Below are 24057 nucleotides of genomic sequence, written 5' to 3'. Positions count from 1 at the left end.
ATAGCTTAAGGATAAAGGATCTTCAGGTTGATATGTTTCAGAGATATTGGGAGTCATGATAGAGATGTCAGAGCTTTTAGTAGGTATTTCCATGTCTAGGACGATACTCTCATCAGAATGACCTTGTACAAGAAAATCCTGATCATCCTCGGTTAAGTCCATGTCAGCCGTATGTGATTCTGATTCAAGTAGGCTAGTTCCTAACGTTTGTTCTGCATACGTGTGAACTACATCAACATCTCCATCTGCTTCTTCCCTTTCAATTTCAAGTTGCTCTTATTCATTGTTCCATGATAATGAATATTCTTTGTTCCCTTGATCTTTTAGCTGCATTTGTTCTTCCATGTTTGACAAAATTGATGCAAATGATTGTTCCTTGGATTGTGTGTTTGAATATGCTTCCTCTCTATTATGTGAAACAATGATCTCTTGAGCTGATTTCATTTTATTACCACACTACATTGGATTTAAGTCAGCTGATATTGTGATTTCTTGTCCATTGTATGGAGATTTTAAGCACTGATGACATGTTGATGGAATAGCTTGTATGTCCTATATCCATGGTCTTCCCAAGAGTATGTTGTATGGTAGGTCTAAGTCTAGAACTTGGCATGCTATGTCCTTCTGCAAATGTCCCATTGTGATGGGTAATATCACCATTCCTTTAGATGAATGTTCTTCTTCATTATGTGATTTGATTTTGATCTTTTTCCTAGGATCAACTGCATCTTTTGAATAGCCTAGAGCATGAACCAGATTCATAGAGCATATGTTCAAGCTAGCTCCCCCATCTATTAGGACACATTTAACAAGCGTTCTATGAATGAGGACTTCAATTTCCAAGGAAGTGCTATGGGGATGTTGCAATGAATCAATGCTTGGATATGCAGGAGATGAGCTTTGAATAGGATCCTCTGAAATAAGCTTGATGGTTATTATGGATATCCCTTGGGGAACTTCAGTTTTGGATGTATCGTTTGGCAAGGATGCTATGGAAGGTTTTTGCAAGCTTTCAAGAGGTGTAGGAATAGATGCCTTTGGAGATTCAATTTGTGTATGGATGGATGGATCATTGTTAGACATGGGTGCACAACTTTGATCTTCTTAAACCAAATCCTTTAGGGATCTCTTTAAGAGGTGCATAAAAGAGCCACCTTTCTTTGGATATGCATTTGAATCTCTGTTAAGTTTTGACATGGTTGGATTTTGATTCTAGACTTGTTTGATTTCTCCAATATGTTGGCTTGTTATGTGTTCTTGTCTTTTGCTTTGGTATGCCATGTTTCTATGATCTTCAGGTATTTCCAATGTTTCAGTGATCTTATGTCTATGTGTTGTAATTAAAATGGGCATTGTGTTTTGAATTTTTTGTGATTAAATCTTGCTTAATGTGTCACAATAAGTGAGCAATTGCTGGGGAAATGATCTTTTCAAGTATTTGGTTGTTGGCAAGTTTTTCGATCTTAGTTTTGGAGTGCAAATTTTGTGATTTTTGATATGGCCAAGTTCAAATAGGAACGATATATCCTATGATAAAGAATGAAGTTATTCTGATCAAGCGTTGTAGTTTCGTGATAAAGGAAGATTGATCCTGATGAGAAACTATGTTTGAGTGATCAGTTTATCAAAGAGGGTCATAATGCACTTTAAGGTGTTTGATCTTTAACTTGTTTGAGATGAATACTTGAGACCTTTGTGTGTCTTGTTCTTGAGTTTGTTTTGATAGAAGATAACCTGATTTAATGACCCAAGAAGATGACCTAGTCTCTATGTTTGACTATTTGAGAAATGGGTTGCTTTTGTTTTCTGATTTTGATGCAGTTTACTAGAAACACTAACAAAATGACCAGGAACTCTGCTATATGGACTAGGAATGCTGACAAATTTACCAGAAACATTGCTATACGAACCAGGAATGCTAACAAACTTACTAGAAACGTTGACAAATTCACCAAAAATGCTATTGTACTGACCAGAAATGCTACTCTGCATACCAGAAACGCTGACAAATAGACCAAAAACGTTGGCAAATAGACTAGAAATGTTGTTCTATAATAGAATGACTCTAAAGCTCAAATAATGATGTGTAGACTTAGCAAATTAAGTATTTGAACTTAGGAGATTGCAATTTTGATCCAACTTTGTGATTTTTAGACTCAGACAGTGGATTAAGACCTAACAAGTACAAATTAGGAGATTTAATGTTGCAACATGAGCAATTTGATATGCAACTCATAAGAGTTGTTGATTAGACCAAAGGAGTTGACCTTTAGACCAAGAGAGATATTGTTTAGACTAAGAACTCTGTTGTTTAGACCAGAAACTCTAATTGTGCTCAACCTTGGAGAGTTTATGTTAAACTATGAGAAACTTGACATTCATACCTAGAGAGTTGACGTTTGGACTGGAAATGCAACCGTTTGGACCGTAGGTGCGACTGTTTGAACCACAAGTGCGACTATTTAGAATGTAGGTGTGACTATTTGGACTGTAAGTGCGACTGGTTGGACTGAAAGAGCTACTGTTTGGATTGAAAGTGCAACTATTTGGACTGTAAGCACAACTGTTTGGACTGAAAGAGCTAACCTGCTATGAAACTTGTGAATTTGACAATTTGAAGTTTGAGTGTTTAATGTTTGTTATATTTCAATGGATGAGATCTTGACTTGACTTATAAACACAGAAATTAGATTGTATTTTTGTCCCAAAGGTTTTGAACAATTAAAAACACATCAATCAGTCTATCCTAAGGAGATTGGCTGAAAGAACTAATATGCAAATGTGAATGTTTGGACTAAAAGAGCTACTGTTTGGAGTAAAAGTGCAACTGTTTGGACTATAAGTGCAACTGTTTGGACCGTAGGTGCGACTGTTTGGACTGAAAGAGCTAACCTGCTGTGAAACTTGTGAATTTGACAATTTAAACTTTGAGTGTTTAATGTTTGTTGTATTTCAATGGATGAGATCTTGACTTAACTTATAAACACAGAAATCAGATTATATTTTTGTCCCAAAGGTTTTGAACAATTAAAAACACATGAATCAGTCTATCCTAAGGAGATTGACTGAGAATGAAAACCTTTCTTGCTAACTTAGGTACACACCCAATAGCTAATCAGAATACGGCCATTGAGCATCATGCAATGGATTCTCAACACCGTATTATCCGACTCCAAACGCTAATGGGGGCACGATATGGCAAGTGTCTTGGGAGAGTTACTATCTCTCTTACACAAAGATTATCACCCTCTTGGAGGTGAATTAGGTAGCTTCTATTTTTAAAGTTCTTAGTCAGGAATTCCATTTGAAATTACCCCTTGAAGTCATGCAAGCATGATTGAGGCCTATAGCCCGACAAGGTACCAAAACAAGTTGTAGTCACGTAAACATGATTGAGACCGCGAGGCCCTACAAAATGCCCAATATGAGAGATCTCAAAGAGAAAACTCAAATAATCCCATTCTCTGAGACTTTAGTCATCAGAGGCCTATTTATTATAGTGAGTTGGAATGCTCAGGTCCAGCTGTACTCACTTGGGTCATTCTCACAGGGTGATTACTTTTTCCCACTATGATAGGCCCTCTAAAGATATGCAATTGAAAGCAAAGGATGAGTCTAGCTTTTTGATCACCTAAGAAAGGTGAGAGCATACTCGCCTATCATCAAGACACGTAAAACATGTTTGTTCATTTCCATTGTAATTAGTCTATGTGCCTAATTTAACAAATATAAGTGCAAAATCCCGCAATTGCAAACAAAGTTAGTAGTTTATATTGCATTCTTTGGCAGCGAAATAGTTTATGACTCTGGTCTTTCACAATGAAATAAGTACCTACAAAACCAACAATCTGCCAATTAGGTTCGAAAAAATGACAATCCAGAAGCAAAAATGAGGAATGCAACATACAATATTTGCAAAATTAATAAAAACTGAAAACGCCATCAAATTGACCAAGAACGCCATCATATGTGCCAAGAACATTGCTCTGTACACTAGAAACGTTGCTCTGCACACCAGAGACATTGTTCTACAAACCAGAAATGTTGTTCTGCAAACCAGAAATGTTGTTAAACATATTGAAAACACTGACAAATTTGCCAAAAATGCCACCATACATACCAAAAATGCTAAAGTACAGACTGAAAGCACTTAAGTATAGAAAAACTTAAAAACAGAGTTGAGGAATCTCCCATAAATGTCATTTGAGGTGTCGAAACACCACAAAAGAGGCTAAGAACGTGATTTGAGAGCCCAAGAGAGCTAATCTGCACTCTGAAAGAGCTAATCAACCTATCAATGAAATTTCCTGCAAGCAAACTTGTTAAAGATCAAAGGGGCTAGGCCCCATGGTGGGTGCCAATTAATGTGATGCTAAAAATGTGGTTAGTATAAGAGGCATACACATATAATGAGACAATAAAAACATAATTGAAAAGCTTAATTGAAAAACTAAATCAAAGATGCAAACCATAAGCCTTCCTTGAAATGTCCCATTTTCCTCTATTCTTGAGGACCTTGAAGGTGTTGGATTGATGGGCTCTCAGTAGAGCAATGACCTCCAAAGTGACAACTCAAGAGTTGAGTAGCTAATTGATCATGATTGACTATGGAGATGATATGAAATGCATGATTTAAGAACCTAGATGAACATGCTATGATCAATTCCAGATCTAATTACTAGATAATTGAAATGCAAATTGCCTATAGTAATGATGCCTAAATTGATATGAGATGGGATCTGCCTATAGTAACAATGCATAAGATGAAATGAGATCAGATCCATATTGCTCCAAAATGAGGGGTATTTATAGGAATTCCAAGGCCAAAGCTGAGGTGGCAGGAATCGATGATCCAGATTTGATCTGAAGATATCAAGAGCCAAGATTGAGGAAGTTGGAGAAGAGGTTGGAGGAAGGGACACTTGTCATCTCTATGGTGACAAGTGTCAAGGAGCCTTGCTCATGAGAGGGCAAGTGTCCAAAGGAGGAGACATGTGGCAAAAGTGCCATGTGTCTCAAGGAGAGAATATCCACACCATGAGAGGTTAGGATAAGGAGGTTAGAATGTGCAAGATAGGATAGGTTTAGTTAGACCCAAGATTAGATTGAATGGGTTAAGTTAGGGGATGGTTAGGTTGGGTGGTTAAAGTTAGGAGCCATGTGCTCATTTGAATTTAGAAATTCAAATAATTAGAAAATGACAATTAATCTCAACAAACTTGAGTTTGTTAATCTTAATTAGGGATTAGAAGAATTGATTAGTATGGGGAGACATTAATTAATTTAGAATTAATTAATCAAAGGGGGATGTGAGATGAACTATATAAATAAATCATTTAGATTTATTTACTAGTAGATGAATAGAGAAATTAATTAAATTGCTTGTGAATTCAATTAATTGGGAAGGGGAATTAATCAAATAACTGCGTATTTAATTAACTATCTTCAGACCATTTTTAGGAGTATACACTTTGCATTTTACCTTGATGTCCTTCAACATTTTCTTAATCCATAATACCTGAGTACAATTAGTTGCTGCTGCAACATATTTTGATTTTGTTGTTGATAATGATGTGCAACTCTGCTTCTTACTCAACCATGAAATCAATCTGCTGCCAAGAAAGAATGCTTCGCCAGTGGTGCTCTTTCTGTCATTTACATCTCTTGCTCAATTTGCATCGGTGTATGCACATAAATCAAATTTTATCTTTAGGATACCATAAACCAAGATTTGTTGTGCCTTGAAGATACGGGAAAATCCTTTTTACTGTTGATTCATGATTTTCTTTAGGATTACTCTGAAATCTTGAAACAATACAAGTGCATGCATTATATCAGGTCTTGTTTGTGTCAAATACAATAAACCTCCAATCATAGATTTATGTCTTGTTGGATTAACATGAGTTAAATCATCCTTCAATGTCAATTTGTCAATTGTAGTCATAGGAGTACTTACCGGTTTGGAATTTTCCATACCAAATTTCTTCAATAGTTCCTTCAAGTATTTTGTTTGACATATGAATATACCTTTATTAGTCTATGAAATCTGCAATCCTAAAAAGAATTTTATGTCCCCAATCATAGACATTTCAAATTCTTCCTGCATCTTATAAGAAAAGTCTTTACATAATCCATCTTCTCCTCCAAAAATGATATCATCAACAAAATCTTCAATAACCAAGATGTCATCATTAGTCACTTTGAAATATAAGTTGTTGTCAGCATTACCTTTAGTGTATCCAAGCTTCAAAAGATATTTGTCTAATCTAGCATACCAAGCTCTAGGAGCTTGCTTCAATCCATACAAAGCTTTCCTTAATCTGCAAACCATATCTTCATTATTTGTCAATTAAAATCCATCAGGTTGTTCAATGTAAACTTCCTCTTCAAGATCACCATTCAGAAATGCACATTTTACATCCATCTGATATACTTTATAGTTTTTGTGAGTTGCAAATGCAAGAAATAATTTGACTACCTCAATTCTAGCTACCGGTGCAAAGGTTTCATTATAATAAATTCCCTCTTTCTATGAATATCTTTTATACACTAATCTTGCTTTGTTCTTGATTACCTTACCATATTCATTAAGTTTATTTCTGAATACCCATTTAGTTCCAATTACATTTTTGTCTTTAGGCTAGGGAACTAATGTCCACGTATTGTTCTTTTCAATTTGTTCTAATTCATCTTCCATTTCTTTAATCCTATGTTCATCTTGACAAGATTCAATAACAGATGCCGGTTCAATTTGAGAAATTAAACATACCTCTCCATTTGCTAGTCATCCTCTTGTCATAACTCCTTGATACTTATTCCTAATTATCTAATTTTTTGAGTGATTTAGTCTTACATACCTGGGTTTATTCATATGTTGTTGTTCTTCAGTCACTGTGGAATTCTCTAATGATGTTGGTGTGACTGGATCCACACTCTGTACCAGTGCACTCTGTATTTGTTCATTTATGATCATCTCAACCACTGGTTCAAAATCTATAGACACTAGCACTCTCTAAATTTTTCTACAATCTTTTATTAAAACATCTATATGCCTTGCTCTTAGATGAATAACCAAGAAATATTCCTTTATCACTTCTAGGATCAAATTTACCAATATAATCATCTCTCCTAATATAACATTTGCTTCCAAATATTCTAAAATATTTAAGAGTAGGAGTATTAGCAAATCATAGTTCATAAGGGGTCTTATCGGTTTCACCTTTGATGTGAACTCTGTTAAAAGTGTAAACAATTGTATTCACTGCTTCTCTCCAGTACACATGAGGTAGATTGGCTTCCAATATCATGCTTCTAGCTGCATCCAAAATAGTTATGTTCTTCCTTTCCACAATTCCATTTTGCTAAGGTGTCTAGGGTGCTGATAGTTGTCTTCTGATTCCATTCACTTTAGAAAATGTATTAAACTCTTTAGATGTAAATTCACCTCCTTGATCTGATCTCAAACATTTGATTTTCTTACCAGTTTCATTCTCCACCATTGCCTTGAATAGTTTCAATTTTCCAAAAGCTTCTGATTTTTCCATGAGAAAAGTAACCCAACACATTCTAGAATAATCATCAATGATTAGCATAAAGTATCTATCTCCCTGTATACTTCGTGTTCTTGCTAGACCACACAAGTCAATATGGATTAAATTAAGAACATTATTGGATTTCTCATAAATACTCTTAAAAGTTGTTCTAACTTTCTTTCCCATTTGACATTCCTTACATATCGGATTATGAGGTTTCACAATCTTAGGTAAATCCCTTACTGCCTTAGTTGAACTAATCTTTACAATGCAATCAAAATTTACATGACAAAGTCTCTTATGCCATAACCAACTTTCATCAATATGTGCAATCAAGCATGTCTTTTCACTGTTATTCAAATGAAAGATATTACCTTTAGTCTAATTACCAGTTGCAATCTCCAAACCAGTTCTATTCATGATTTTGCATTTACCATTCTTGAGCTATAACTGAAAACCCTTTTCAACTAATTGACCAACACTCAAAAGATTATGCTTCAAACCTTCAATATAATAAACATTGTCAGTATTGTGCTTACCATCCAAAGATATAGTACCTTATCCTTTGATAAAACAATCTTTATCATCCCCAAATCTTACTAGACCTCCACTATATTCCTGAAAAGATAAGAATTTACTTTTATCACCATTCATATGATGTGAACATCCTGAATCTATGATCCACTCATCTTTTTCTTCAATTTTAGCTGTCAGGGCCTGCTCTACTGGTAGAACAATAGGTGTCGGTTGATCTTCTTTTATTGCAACAAAAGCCCATCCATTGTCTGTCAGTTCTTCATCAAAATCATCAGTAACTCCTTCATCAACATAGTAACATCATTTGTCTCTATTCTTCTTAAATCTATATCTATGATATTCAGGGTTAGGCTTATATGTTCTTTTAGCTTCTTCTCTCAATCTTGCATGTCTGTCAGGACATCTAGATGCGATATGACCAACTTTATTGCAATTAAAACATTTAAATAGTGCTTTACCTTCATACTTACTTCCAATAGGACCTTTAGGCATTTTCCTTGCAAATAGTACTTCAAGTTCTTCCAGTTCTTCATTTTCTCTTCAGATATATTCAAGTTATCTTGCATAAAGTGCTTTCCAATCATATTTTTTAGATGATGATGATGATGATGTTGCAGATGATGATGCTTTGAAGGCTAAATTTGTCTTAATTGTAGCAACAGGACCAAATTCCTCAAGCTCAAATGCTGAAAGTTTTCCAGCTAAGGTATCTTTAGATATTGATGTATTAGGCATTGTTCTCAACTCATTAATAGCAGTTACTTTCATTTTGTATGCTGGTAGAAATGCTCTTAAAAATTTAGAAACAATTTCATCTTCACTTAAGGATCCTCCACAACATTGTATTCCCAAAACAATTTCATTAACTCTTTCCATAAAAGTAGAAATTCTTTCATCTTCCTCCATTTTTTAATTTTCATACCTGACCCGGAAGCATTCCAGTTTTGTAATTTTGATAGTGGTATCTCCTTCATTTAGTGTCTCCAATTTATCCCAAATAGCTTTAGTAGTAGATCGGTCTAATAATCCCATGATTTGCTAATATGATAATGCATTCAAAAGTGCTTCTCTTTCTTTGCAATTATTTTCTTGATCTTTACCCAATGTTGGTGGATTAGGTTGATTCGATGTAGGACCAACATATCCATTCTTTGTAACATCCCATATGTCTCTTCCAATGCAATTCAGATGTGTCTCTATTCTAATCTTCCATATACCATAGTTAGTTCCATCAAGTTTTAGACTGTCCTTCCTAAAAATATTAGTTGCCATAGGATCTCCTCAAGCTATTAGGCTTCTGCAAAAAGAGGATTGTGCTCTGATACCAATTGTTAGGACTTGGGAGGCAACTAAGATGGGGGGGGAGTGAATCAGTTGACTATGAATTTTAACCCAAATATAATAGTCAAACTTGATACTTAATACCAGTTAACCAAACTTAATGTCGGTTGATAGATTAGCAGTTAATATTGATACCAGTGAAACTTAATACATAGAACAAAAAGAGAAACAACATCCACAACACATAACACAAAGATTTGTACATGGAAACCCTGTAAGGGGAAAGAACATGGTGGGAAACCTTACCCACAATCAGATGATACTACTGCAGATAGTATGTGTATACAAATGGGGTCTGCACATGCAGAAAGGCCAACCACCTAGAGCACATTGCTCAATCACAAAAAGAGAGTCACACTGACTACAATTGGATGGTTAAATCCAATGATAATGTACTGCTCAAAGTAGCATCTTCAATGTTGGATTTATTATCGCTTAAGCTTTGATAATCACCTTAAAACTTTCCTTGAACCTTATTTATGGTCTGCTCATATGATCTTCAATATTTGTGCATACCATGTTACAATATCGTAACCTTACATACAATATGTCCTCTCTCATACCATCTCACAAATGAGATCTTACATATATACCAAAACCTAAGACCAAATGTGTAGGTCGGCTCACTAAGAATATTACAATAAAATCAATTACAAATGAATCAAGATGCGATGCATCATGTCGACTCAATACATGTACAACAATATCCAATTAATAAATCATCTCCATAATGTGTCATGCTGATCTGGAACAGATAATGCATACCAATCCATAACCTAGACCAATTTACCAGTAACAACAAATATGTCAACCTGATTAGACCATTAACCAAAATACCAAAACCAAGTATCCAAACCATGTCTTCGATATAACCAAGTGATCTCTAGATGATAACAAGTAATCCTTAGTGCCAGTGAACAATATAACCAGTCGATGAACAATATAACCTGTCGGTAAAAAATATACCAGTGACTGTGCATAAGTCACTGAACATGCCAGTGAACACAATGTGTCAGTTCAACATAACCAAAGATCTCCAGAAGGATAAGTGTTGACATCAATGACAAAAATAATGCAACACATCCATAATACCAACATCTTCACCCTCCTGAGATAAATCAGCACATGAAGATGGTGTTGGAGACATTCTTGCTAAAGGGGAGCCTTCATCTGGTCCTCCCATTGTAAAGGTTGATGGACTTGGAGATGGGGGTGGAGGGATGGATAAGTTGGCTAAAATAACAGGGGCATTCTAAAAATTCTTCTCCATCCTTACTACCCTGTTAAACTCATTCGGAAAAAGTCCTTCATAAGAAGGGTCCCCAAGCCTTTTCCTAGTTTCAATTTTTTGTTCTTTGAAGTATATTGATCTTCTTGCCTACACCTCTTCATAGGAACTACAATTCTTCATTAATTCCTCTTTTTGTTTAAATTCATGTTGGACCCTACCCAATGTCATTGTCCTTTTAGCATAAGTATAATACCCTTCCAGGTCAATTTCCCTGGCCTTCAATCTTAGTGGAAAATTAAAAGGCATAAGCAACTGAATAGCTTTTTCAAAACCCTTATTTTAATCAATTTCAAAATCACCAATTTCTAAACACATGGGTAAAAAGGATCCCTTTTGACTAGCCCTAAAAGGAGTTGAGTCTTCATACATTTTCCACACAATCTATAAAGTAGCCAATCTATTTGGAACTATAAATGGTTAAATATGTGGTATTCCCTTAAATCCATATACCCTGATGTATGTATATTGCTCATCTAGGTACCAGTCAGCCCAATTATGGTCAATACTCATTTTGAGTTCCTGTTCCTATTCCTTCCCCTTTGATCTCAATAAATTCATCACTTTCTTTGATAGTCAAAGAACCTCTATGCCACATGCAATATATATTCTTCTGACAAAATACTGCCTGATCACAAGAGCCTACGAATGCTGGTATCCACTATCCTAGATAACATTCCACAAATGGACTATCATTTTAACACCCTTCTAAACATGCTTTACATTAATAAAAGGGCTACACAAACCATATTTCTATTCCTAAATTAATATCATTTGCACTAATAGTGAATACCATTTGAAAGTGATTTTTGAACCACCTTATTGTATTTTCACCAGTGTCTCATGTAGTGCTTTTGCAACAAATTGGGGTTAGTCATAAAATTTGTAATTAGTTTCACTTTGCATATGACAAGCAAGACACATTAACTCCTTGGGCATCATAGGGTTCCCACTATACCCCAGTACTTGAAAAATTGCATAATAAGTCAATTCAAAATATCTATAGAACAAATCCACTTTATATGGGGGCTCCTCATTTCTACTAAACTGTTACAAGTTATTTATGTACCTTGGTCTATGAATAGGAAGCCATTTTCTTCTTAAAATCCCTTCTGTAGCATCATATTCAACTTTTAGGTTTTCCAAATTAGTCTCTATACCACAATCTCTACAGTCTTCTAGGCCAAATGCCTCCAACATTGTATCTCTGTTGATATTTAGCCACCTCACATTTATGGATTTGATGTATCGACCTTCAAAATTGTAACATTTTGGTAAGGCCTTGACTAGGTCTACATTGAGAAAAACATTAGGGACAACTAGCCTAGCCAATCCTAATCTCCATGGATTGCACTCAAGAATTGGAGACTCTAACTTCATATAGAAACATTTAAAAAGATGTTTCCCCCTAATTTTGAAATATCCTTCCCTACAATTAGATTTCTTATCAACAAATTTCAAGACACCAACTCCCATTTTAGGTCTGTAAGATGACCCAAGTAATTGCAAAATTAATTCACCATGAAGGCTCCTATCCTTCTTTTGTTTCTTGGCTTTGGGTTCTACAAATTGTGAGGTTTTTGGAGGGGTGGACATTCTATAAATCAGCTCAATATTTTCCAAGACCTTGATAATACTTCAACTAGGGATATACTTGATTTCTTTACCAGGCTCTTCAAAGAATCTAAAGAAATGGGCAATAAAACTTACTAAATTTTACTTGCACTTTCTGAGTTGAACACTTTCCTCACTTCATTTATCGGCTCCACACCAGACCCTTTCAATAATTTGTAATAAAAGAAATCAAAATTGTTCAAAACTCAAACTCACCAGCCTTTTCTTCATAAATGAAGTTTGTATGAATAATGATGATGCATATGGGTTTTACACAAGTTTAAACATGCACAGTTGATCTTAGAAAATTGACCACTGGTGGCAAAATTCAAATGTCCATACCTAAGGAAACTATTGGTCACATCACTTGTCTCATCACTTTATTTCACTCTCTTGACACTTGTCAGGATCACACAAGCTACTTTGGTGAGACCCGAGCTAACATACTGGATCCTACCTAGCCACCAAAGTTCCACTCATTCTTCCCTTTCTCAAGACTCATTGAAGTGGATAAAACACCTCCACCAAGTGCTGAGTAACCTCTTGTTGAAGCTGTAACATCCTTCGCGGGCACACATTGAGCATAGAACATAAGACTTACCGATTTCTGAGTAACTTTTACCTGACCAACACAACTCGGGACTCAACAAAGTTAAGAAAACACTTCCACCGAGTGCCAAGTTAACAATTCAGGCACTTATTGTCCACCACATCAAATAAAAACTCAGTGCAAACACAACCTCTCTATCAATCAGGGCCCACTTTAAAACAATCAATACACATGACCAATTACAAACCCTTAAGTTATATGCAAGAGGGGATAAAATTTAATTAACCTAGAATAGGGAAATATAATAACCAATGCAACATGGGCCAAAAAAATTTATCACTAAAACCATGACCAAAGGGGCTATTTAAAAAAAAAACAAGTGCTTTAAACAAAATTTGAAAAACAATGGGAGGACCTAAACCTAACCAAGGAAACAATCTACCCAAAATAGTCCTAACAACGACTCTAGTTGGGGATGCTTGAGCCAAAGGATCAAGACAAGAAACTAGACTCTAGAGGGTGGACTCAATCTTACCAAAATCCTATTTGTAAGGCATATATACAAATACAAATCCTAAAACTATTGTGCATGGAGCAGATTAAGCAAAAAAGTATTTCAGGAATTGTCCATGCATTGGCAATTCCAAGACTTCATTATCTGTATTCCTGAGGAAATAAGAATCTTCACCATGCTTGTCAATAATTTAAAATGGTCCTAGCCAAATTGCATCAAACTTGCAATGCTCTCCTTTATCTTGACTTTGAGCATTCCACATCAGGGCCATATCTCCTTCTTGGAATTTTCTTTGTATAGCTCTTTTATCGAACAGGTATTTTACCTTCCGCTGCAATTTGGCATTCATCTTCATAGCCTCATTTCTTATTTTATCCAATTCTATCAATTGAACTATCCTTTCCTTTGTTGAGTTGGTAATATCATTGTATACACCTAAAAATGGTCTGAATATAATTAACTAAATAAGCAATTATTTAATTAATCCCCCTTCCCAATTTAATTGAATTCATTAGCAATTTGATTAAATTCTCCATTCACCTGCTTATTAATAAATCTAAGGATTTTCCAATAGTGGCATGTTGTGATGGTTAAGTTGTTGTGTTGTTTTTCTTGCCATCAAGGTTCAAATCCCACCGATTCATATCTCTAGGTTAAAAACTGTTTACCCCTTAAAAAAATAAAAAATAAATCTAAGGATTTATTTAATAAGTTCATTTCAATAGTCCCCTTTTATTAATTAATCTAAATTAATTAATTCTCCCCCCATTTAATTCATTTCTTCTAATCCCCTAATTAATTAAAACAAATCAATTTATGAGTTTGTTGAAAGTTAGTTATCCTTTTCCTATTATTTGAATTTTTAAATTCAAATTCCCCACATGCCTCCTAACTTCTAACCACCTAACCTAACCACCCTCTAACCTAATCCATTCCACCTAATCTTGGGTTTAACTAACCCCATCCTAACTTCCTTATCTTAACCTCTTATGGGTTGGATATTCTCCCCTTGAGACACATGGCACTTTTCCCACATGTCTCTTCCCTTGGACATTTGCCCTTTTGTGAGCAAGATTCCTTGACACTTGCACCATAGAGATAACAAGTGTCCCTCCCTCCAACCTCTTCTCCAACCTCCTCCAATTTGACCCTTGATATCTTCAAATTCAATCTTGACCATTGATTCCTGTCACCTCACCCCTGCCCTTGGAAATCCTATAAACATCCCCCATTTTGGAGCACAAAAGATCCCATCTCAAGCATTGTTATTATAGGCATATCATTTCTAGCATTCTAGTTTAGCATTGTTATCCTTTATTGCATCTTAGATCTAGCTTAATTTGATCATCTTTTAGCATAATTTCTTAATCATATAGCATAATCAATCTCTCATCTATCTTAATTGCAACATCATTTAGCATAATCAATGCATATCATTAGCATAATTAGCTTCTTGGATCAATCTAGTTTAATCGTGCATTCATCTACCTTGCACATCATATCATTTTAAATCCTCCATCTTGGTGGTCAAGTCACTGGGATTGCTCATCTAGATCTCAGAGCAAATCCACACTTGCATCTCTTAGGAGGTGATAGGTCTCTTTGTCATGGTTTATCTTTCATTTGATTTCAATTTGCTAACCATACTTGTAATGATCTATTGAGTATTTGTGTAGCAGTTAAAGGTACCCTACTTCACACTCATGACATTTTGGAGCCCACCATGAGGCCAAAAATCTCATTTCTTGGCCTTTTGCATCTTCAAATCTTAAATCTCATGGATCTCTAGCTGTACTATCTTCAAAATCTTGTACGAGTACCTTTGCAGTACTGTACGAGTTTCTTTGTGCACTCGTATGGGTATGTGGGAATACTCATACTGCTAGGTGAGAAAACTTGTACAAATTTCTATTTCTCTCTTTTCATAAATAGAGTTCATTTTAGGTTTTTTATGGCTTAAAATTGGCTATTACTAATGCTAACCTTGGTTTGTTTGTCAGTTTTCTAGTAGCCTAACTAGTTTTCTACAGAGCGTTTGTCTAAGATTACGCAGGCCAAAGAATAAATTACTCAAAACAAATGTGATTACTAATGTATTGGTTTTGCAGGTTGCCTAAGGAAAATCAAGCAAACTTTATGTCTTCTTAAAGTTTTCTAGGCATACTTAATTTGCTATTGGTAAATGAACAATCTTGTTTTCTATGCTTGAGAAGTTTTCTAAAAGGTAGGAGAGTATGCTCTTGTCTGTATGGACAATCAGAAATCCCGACCCTTGAAGTGCTTCTCATTTGAGATTTGAATACCTTTAGTGGGCTTGTCATAGTGGGAAAAAGTAATCACCCTATGAGAATGACCCAAGTGAGTACACCTAGACCTAAGCTTTCCAACTCACTCTAAAAAATAGGCCTCTCAGGAATAAAGTCTCAGATGATAGGATTATTTGAGTTTTCTCTTTTGAGATCTCTCATACTGGACATTTAGTAGGGCCTTGCGGTATCAATCATGCTTGCATGACTACTTCTTGTTTTGGTACCTTGTTGGGCTATGTGTCTAAATCATGCTTGCATGACTACAAGGGGTAATTCCAAATGAAAAACCTTACTACGAACCCTAAGATAGAATATACCCAGTTCACCTCTGAAAGGGGGATAATTCAAGGATGGGAAATGTAAAATCATCAATAGATCTAGATTGGAAATTTCTTTCAGAACTCAAACCAATGGAAAAATCTCTCAATTGAACTCTGGTGAGAAATCTTTCTTGATTGCTTAGATTGATGAAAGCTGGTTATGGCATAAGAGGATGTGTCATGTAAATTTTGATTGCATAGTGAAGATCAATTCAACACAGGTTGTCAGAGATTTACCCAAAGTTGTCAAACCTCATAATCTAGTATGTAGAGAATGTCAAATGGGTAAGCAAATCTGTCAGTCAAAAATTTGTCTCTGCTCTATCATAAGTCGTACGAGTTTCCTAGTTTGTCATATGAGAAAGCTAGTTCATCATTTTGTTCTATCTAAATTGTCGTATGAGTCAGATCAGTAGAGGTTCTATGTTATCAGTTTTTTTTGTATGGCTGCTTCTAAATTATCGTACGAGGTTTTGTCTTTATCATATGGGATTGTCTAAATTGTCATCTGGGAGTCCTTAATTTGTCATATGAGGTTTTGTCTCTATCAATCCAGAGTTGTCTCATTGCATGTCTTTTTCTATATCTATCATGTTTGCTTTGTCAATTTACAGTGAGTATATACACCTAATATCTGTCATCCTATGCTTAGGTTATCTTCTTGGTTCGCTCGGTTAAGTAATATAATGTCAAAAAGAATTCTAGAGATAGACACCCCAAGATTTTAAAGTATTCATCTTCAACAAGTTCAAGATCTAAAATCTCAAAGTGCATCATCACCTTATTTGATAAATTGATCACTCAAAACATAGTTTCTCATCAGGATCTATCATCCTTTATCATGAAACTACAACGTTTGATCAAGATAACCTCGTCCCATATCATAGGATATATTGTTCCTATTGGACTTGGTTTTATCAAAATCATCATCATTGCGCTCCAACCTAAGATCGAAAAACTTACAAACTTACAAATACTTGAATTATATTTTCATGTCATATCATTCTATCATATCTACATTGACAGATAGTCACTTATCAAAACACCTTTTAGACAAATGAATCCTTGCACAACATCCAACACACGTGTATGCCCATTTTAACTAGATCACAAAGGCGTAAGATCAAAAAAATGGAAATATAAACATTTGAAATAGCTGAAGATCGTAGGAACATGGCATACCAAAGAGAAATACAAGAAGAGGACATAACATATCAAGATATCAGAGAAATCAAACAAGATCCTAAATTTGATAAATTTTATGGAGAAAATATTGGAGGGAGAAAAATAAAAATACTTCCTAATGTTAGCAAAATCTGGTGCTACACTCCCCCAAGATTTTGATGTGAGCAATTTTGGATAAAGGAGAAGTGACCATTTCCATAATAATGAACAACACTAAGATAATTCTGGTCACAAAAAGGATGACACATCAATTTCTGATAAAACAAGAACTAATGAGGAAACTTTCATTTCCAAAAAGGATGATGTAGAAATTCTCAACAATGCCAAACCTAATGAGGACACAAGAAAGAGTCGCAATGATATAAGAAGGAGATCAAGATCATACTAGAATGCAAACTCATGGTTATGAAAGAATAAATCATGTTGATAATCCTCTCACAGCTCTTACACAACAAATAGAAATGCTACAAACACATTGTAGACGTATAAAAATGACCATATTCCTAAATGAATATTTTATGTTCATTTCTCTATTTAATTAAATCCAATTTAATTAAAATACCCGCATTCCTCTATTTAATTAAGTAAATTACTCAATTTATTTAAATTAAATTCACTATACCATTTAATGAATAAATCATTTTATTCAATTAAATCCCCCCATCCACTTTTAATTAAATTCAAATTTAATTAAATAATTATCCCTAAATTGAATAAATCTAATTTATTTAATTTTCCCAAATTGCAACCAAATTGAATTAAATCATTTAAATAAATTAAATCCTATTATCCCTCCATCCACTTGCCTTCCTAAACCCCTTTCTAATCCCTTCTAGAATCTTCTAATCGCTTCTAATTAACCTAACCCCTCCTCTAAACTTTGTCACATCCCTAAGCAAAGGGAAGTCACTTCTCAAAACCTCAAAGTCTTTGATAACCATTAAAGGCTTCAATTCTTCAACCACTTAATTCCTCAAAGTCTTTGATAACCATTAAAAGCTTCCAACTTTCAACCACTTAATCCCCCAAATTCTCCAATAACCATTAATGGTTAACTCAAACCCTCTTACATGGTTAAAACATTTGTTTTGACTCAAACTTCATCCAACCCAAGGGTCTCATCAGGCCTTTAATGCTTTGACCATGATTATCTCTTAATCATTTGCACAAAGGTTTATCCTTGGATTAACTCTTAATCCAGTGGGTAATCTTAACTTAGACTTGACCCTTACCCTCTAGATAACCATAAAGTATTCTCAGGCATTTAATGCCTCCAACCCCTTCTCTCAACCCAACCCTATGTTGACACTTGTCACCATTTCATTGGTGCCAATTGCAAACATGGATCCCCAACTTTCAAACTCAACCCTTGATCAACTCTTTCAATCCTGACCATCCATTGCCCTATTCTTGCTATAAATAGAGTTCTCATTCCTCCATTTTCAACAATCAATCCTTCAAATTTGTAGTATCACACTTATGCTCAAATACATTTAAGCTCTCATATATCATTTTTATGCTCATCATTTAGCCTCTCTTTAGAATAGAAATTAGTCTAAATATGCATGTTTAGAATAATTTCTTTATCATTTTAGCTCAATCATAGACTAATATATCATGTTAGGATAATATTTATACTAACCTTGTCATCTTATAATCTAGTTTATTGCATTTTTAGAATCATGCATAGCTTAGGATGCATTTCATCCTAAAATCTATCAAAACATCCCTCGTTCTTGCATTTACCATTCCTAAACCATTTTGCTCAGTGATCTGAGAGCAAAAAAATTGGTTTGAGGGACATTGTAAGATAGAGAACTATGGGACCAACCTTGGGAAGCTGAGTAATACTTCATTACTCCATAGCTTGCACCAAGAAGTCCTCTATGTGTGTGTGGACAAGTCTTTTTGGAACATTTTTCACATATTGAGTTCTATCGACTCGCTTTTCCCGCATACATTTTTGGCACCCACCGTGGGGCCTGACCCCAAATATCATATCGGTTTTTGAAACTAACCTCTTTTGTAGGCACGTGGAAAAAATGAATTAGCGCATTCAAATCACTATTTAGCGCATCCCGTAAACAGAGTAGCGCATCCAGCCCACTGTTCAGCACGTGGGGTCTCTACTCTAGTGCGTGAAGTCCATTATTTAGCGCATAACCCACACAAAAACTTTTCCTGTAGGTCTCAACGCGGACGAAAAATAGAGTGGTGCTTCGGGTCTGTCAGATAGCGCATCTAGCTAACAATCTAGCGCTTAAAGCCCATTATCTAGTGCGTGAAGGCCATATTTTAGTGCATCAAATCAGCACTTTTCCTGCAGGTCTCAAACTCAGAAAAAAGAACAGAGCAGCACTTTCAATGCACTGTTTAGTGCATCCAGCAAATAGTTTAGCACTTTTTGATATAATTTTAGTGCATCTAAGTTGTAGTGTAGCGTGTACAGTCCTTTCTGTAGTGCATCACAGATAGATAGCAAAATTTAAAATTGTAACCGAACTAAAATTTAGACTTGTAGAAGTCCGCCAAAATCTAGATTTTCTAACTATTCCATTGACTTTTGGCAGGACTCTAACAATTTTCTTGCAGGTGGAGCGGGCCATTTTCTTTGAAACGATTTTTTTTGCTGACCAAAACATCGAATTTACTTTGCTGACCAAATTTCTTTTCATAGATCAGAAAATCATTGCTTTGAAAGGATAAAATAAACATCATGTTTTTGTGGAGCAACATCTCCACATAGATTTTAGTAAATCACTGAATTGCAAGGATAAAATAAACCAACTTGATTGCTTTGTCTCGAAAGTGGAAGGAATATGCTCTCCCCTTAACTGGGTGATCAAAAATCCAAACCACTCTTACAGCTTTCTTTACTTCAAGCAAATAAAACCTTTAGCAGACCTGCCTTCCCAAGGAGTTGAAATCAACTCTTAAAGCCGTTTATGGCCGGTGTGAAGGGAACAACCTAAGTGGGGAATGACTTTGACGCCAAGAATTCCAACCCATTATAATCAAATGTGGAAAGTGACGAAAGTCCTTTTCAACGGTTGCGCGCAGTGATTAGCCTTCCCCTAGTATCCTTGAGATACGTAAAGCCTTTGTTCTAAAGGTTGGGAAGCCTCCTGAGGGAGTTTATCACTGATGACCGAACGGGAAGCCTAATTACGAACCATAAAAATAGAAGCTTTAAACCGAGTCAGTAACCAGACATTTATAACATCATAGTGCAAGGGTGGGGAAGAATCCGCCCCCAAGATTACTCACCATATATCTCCCAAGATAACTACTCAACTATGAAGCGATTCACTTTGAGTTAATTTCTGGCAAAAGGCAAAAAAACGAGCGCCCTCTAGGGGGTGACACGGTTGTTTGAGCTGACGGAGTATCGAGACTAGTGGGCTATGATGTTATTTATGACCCTTGACTAAAGAGTCTTGTGTATTATTTGTATCCAAACCTGTTAAAACATTGGGGATTTGAACACATCCTCGCTAAACACACACTTTTTGTTAGATTAGGCAAAATGGTTGTACTTTTTGTGCCGTGTTTACATTTATTACTTTAGAAAATCATCCATAAAATTTGAAAAATTTCCAACAAAAATTCAAAATTCACAAAGACCAAACCAAAAAAAAAATTAGGGCAGTTTAATGCATAAGAGCAACTTCTTAGCGCGTGGAGTACTTCTGTTAGCGCATCCAAACCGCCAGTTAGCGCGTTGGTTCAAAATAGTAGCGTTTCATCTTAAAGGCAAAACAGTGTAAAATCCTTTAGCGCATCAGAAAAACAGTCTAGTGCATGGAAGCAACAGCTTAGCGCGTGGAGACCAAACATTGGCGCATAAAGTCCAACAATTAGCACGTCATAGACCCAGGATAGCGCATAGCTTTTTCAATAGCTAGGAAAATAATTTTAACAGTCCAAAAACTTTAGCGCGTGTCTGGGGATAGCCTAGCGCGTGTGGTTATTATTTTAGTGCATAAAGGAATTTTAGTAGCACATGAAGACTCTGTTCTAGCGCATGATCCAAAACAAAAAAACAGAGAGCAAAATTGGAAAATTTTTGAAAATCTCAAAAACATTTTTAGAAGCATTTTTCATCAACATCATTTTTCATCAAACCAGAGTGACAAAAAAAAACCACTAAACCTATTTCTTGAGCAAAATTTGTGTCAAAACGAACGTTGTCAGAATCCTAAACGAATCGCGCAATCGAGGATGTCTCTCCTATCATAATCCAGAAATCTCATCATCAGTATCAACAAAATCCTTTACCATCTTACGGATTTTTATCTCACAAACACCACTTGTTTAAAACTTTCAAATTGTCAAATCAAGTTTCCAGATCGAGAGGCTTTTATCCATATCATTTGACACGCTTTGTCGTGAAGGGGCATCTAAAAAATTCACTTTGATAGAGTAAGATTTGAAATTTTCAAAAACAAGAATCAACTGAATCCAAACCAATCAAAGGAAACCATTGATCACTCATGCATGACTAATCCCCTTATTCTGAGAAGAAAGAACCTCTATCGTAACATCACGTTGAAGAAACAACAACCTAGTTTTTCCAAATTCATCAAGAGAAATAAGTTTTTATACATCAGTTGTCAACTCTTCAAATCTCATCAGGTATTCCTTCATCACGTCAAACGTTATATCCAAAACAAATCTAGCGAATTTGACAAAGAACCTTTGAAAACAAGAGCATATTGTCAAAAGTCTGCTTTTAATCAAACCATAAACCACGAAGGAAAGATCAATCCAGCATTCTTGCTCGACGAGTGCATCACATATAACACATCTCGACCAGAACCACCAACACCAGAGCAACATATCAACGAGGCTTTTGTCCCCTTCATCACTGAAAGTTTCTACTAAAATGCCTGTTACTCGCTCTCAAAGAGACAAACAAAGTGAGGCACACGCTGAATCTAGTATGAATCGAAGATTATCGAATCCTTTTGAAGTTCCGCCCGTAGAAGAACCTGAAATTACTGAAGCACTTCTTCAGGAATGTCAAGAAAACCCACCCTTCCAAAATATTGTAGAAAAGCTCATGGAAAATGACAAAGAAAAATATCTACTCATGCTTACAAGCAAAGGCGTTAAACTTCCCAAAGATTTAGACGCAAACATTTTTCAAACCGGATCTCGACAATATGCATATCAAGAACAACAAAGAGAAGAAGAAACTCACATACCTGAGCAACATATTCTAGAGCAACACATTCCAGAACAACGCATACTAGAAATGCGTATACCTGAGCTAGAAACACCAGAGCAAAATATGCCATTTACCACACCTTTTTAGCTAAGAACAAATACAAGGCAAGAATTTTTCCCTCGACAAGACAATATACCTTTGGCAGCCCTTACTCAACAAATGCAAATGTTGCAAAGGCAAATACAGGATATGCAACAAGGGACGATAGTGCGGTACTCTTTAAACGAAATCTGTCCTTACCCATTTGACAGAAGATTGAATATGGTGCCTTTTCCTCCAAACTTAGACGTTCCCAAATTTGATAAATATGATGGAAAAAGTGATCCCCGAGATCATGTTCAAGAATTTTGCACACTAAGCCTTGAATTTGCTCATGATGAAACCTATTTGATGAGGTTATTCCCCATAAGCTTGGGAGGACAAACCATGGAATGGTTATCCAAAATTTCACCACCTGTCAGATCATTTGATGAATTGGTTAAAAAATTCATAACCCACTATTCCTACAACATCCAACATGCCATAACCATGCTAGATGTTTGCAACACCAAACAAAAGAACAACGAAACATTCATGGTGTTCCTTCAACGCTGGCGACGCATGGTATCATGATATCCTCGAGATATTCCCGAAAAGGAGAAAATGGAAATCTTCATTGACAACTTGAATGGAAAAATGAGTTACAGACTAAAACTTCAATGCATACCATCTTTCGCTAAATTGATTGAAAATGGAATTCAAGTAGAAGAAGCATGTGTCAAAAAGGGAACACTCAAATTATACAAGGAAGGAACAAACTCATCAAACTACAATAACCAGAACAACACCAATCTTGACAAATCTAGATTTTGGACTCGAAACAAAAATGAAAGCAACAATGAATCATATGATCCCAAATCTAAGCAACCAGTGCTTGCATTATCCGGAAATCCTCAAAATACAAAAAATCCTAAAAATGCTACTCCCAGTGCTAACACATATGCACCAAACAATGATCACGGACAACTCAATGCAAACAACACCAACGATACTCAAAACAAAAACATGAATCTGAGACCTAACAACAATTCATGCAACAACATGAACAATTTCCAAAAGCGTATCTTCACAACACTGGGACAATCATTAGAATCTGCATTTAGAGAACTCTTGGCAAACAAGATTCTTTCTTTGCCTCCAATCAGCAACTATGAACCCCCAATCAAACCACCTTGGTGGAATGATTCACACTATTGTGATTTCCATCACAACAAGGGTCATAGAACAAACGAGTGCATGAGATTGAAACATATAGTATAGGACATGATTGATCGAGGTGACTTAATGGTGGATGGTCTCAAGACAAATGGTGATCACGAAGCCTTCAAAAATCCTCTCCCAAATTACAACAAAGATGGAGCATCAACTTTGGATGATACACGCGGAGCTCGTATTAATCACATCTACAACAACACAATCAACCACATATTAGCTAAAGATCATCAAGTCAATGTCATCACCATTCGAGATCGGCATGATCATGAATCTGTCAATGTAACAACCCGAACTCAGAAATATGTCTTGAAGGGACATACTGCACCTACAATTACCACACCAAAAATCCAATATGACTTGGTTAGCCAACTACGAAAAACTTT

The sequence above is a fragment of the Cryptomeria japonica genome, chromosome 6, assembly GCF_030272615.1.
Source record: "Cryptomeria japonica chromosome 6, Sugi_1.0, whole genome shotgun sequence".
Classification (NCBI taxonomy): Eukaryota; Viridiplantae; Streptophyta; class Pinopsida; order Cupressales; family Cupressaceae; genus Cryptomeria; species Cryptomeria japonica.
Note: the sequence above shows the minus strand (reverse complement) of the source record.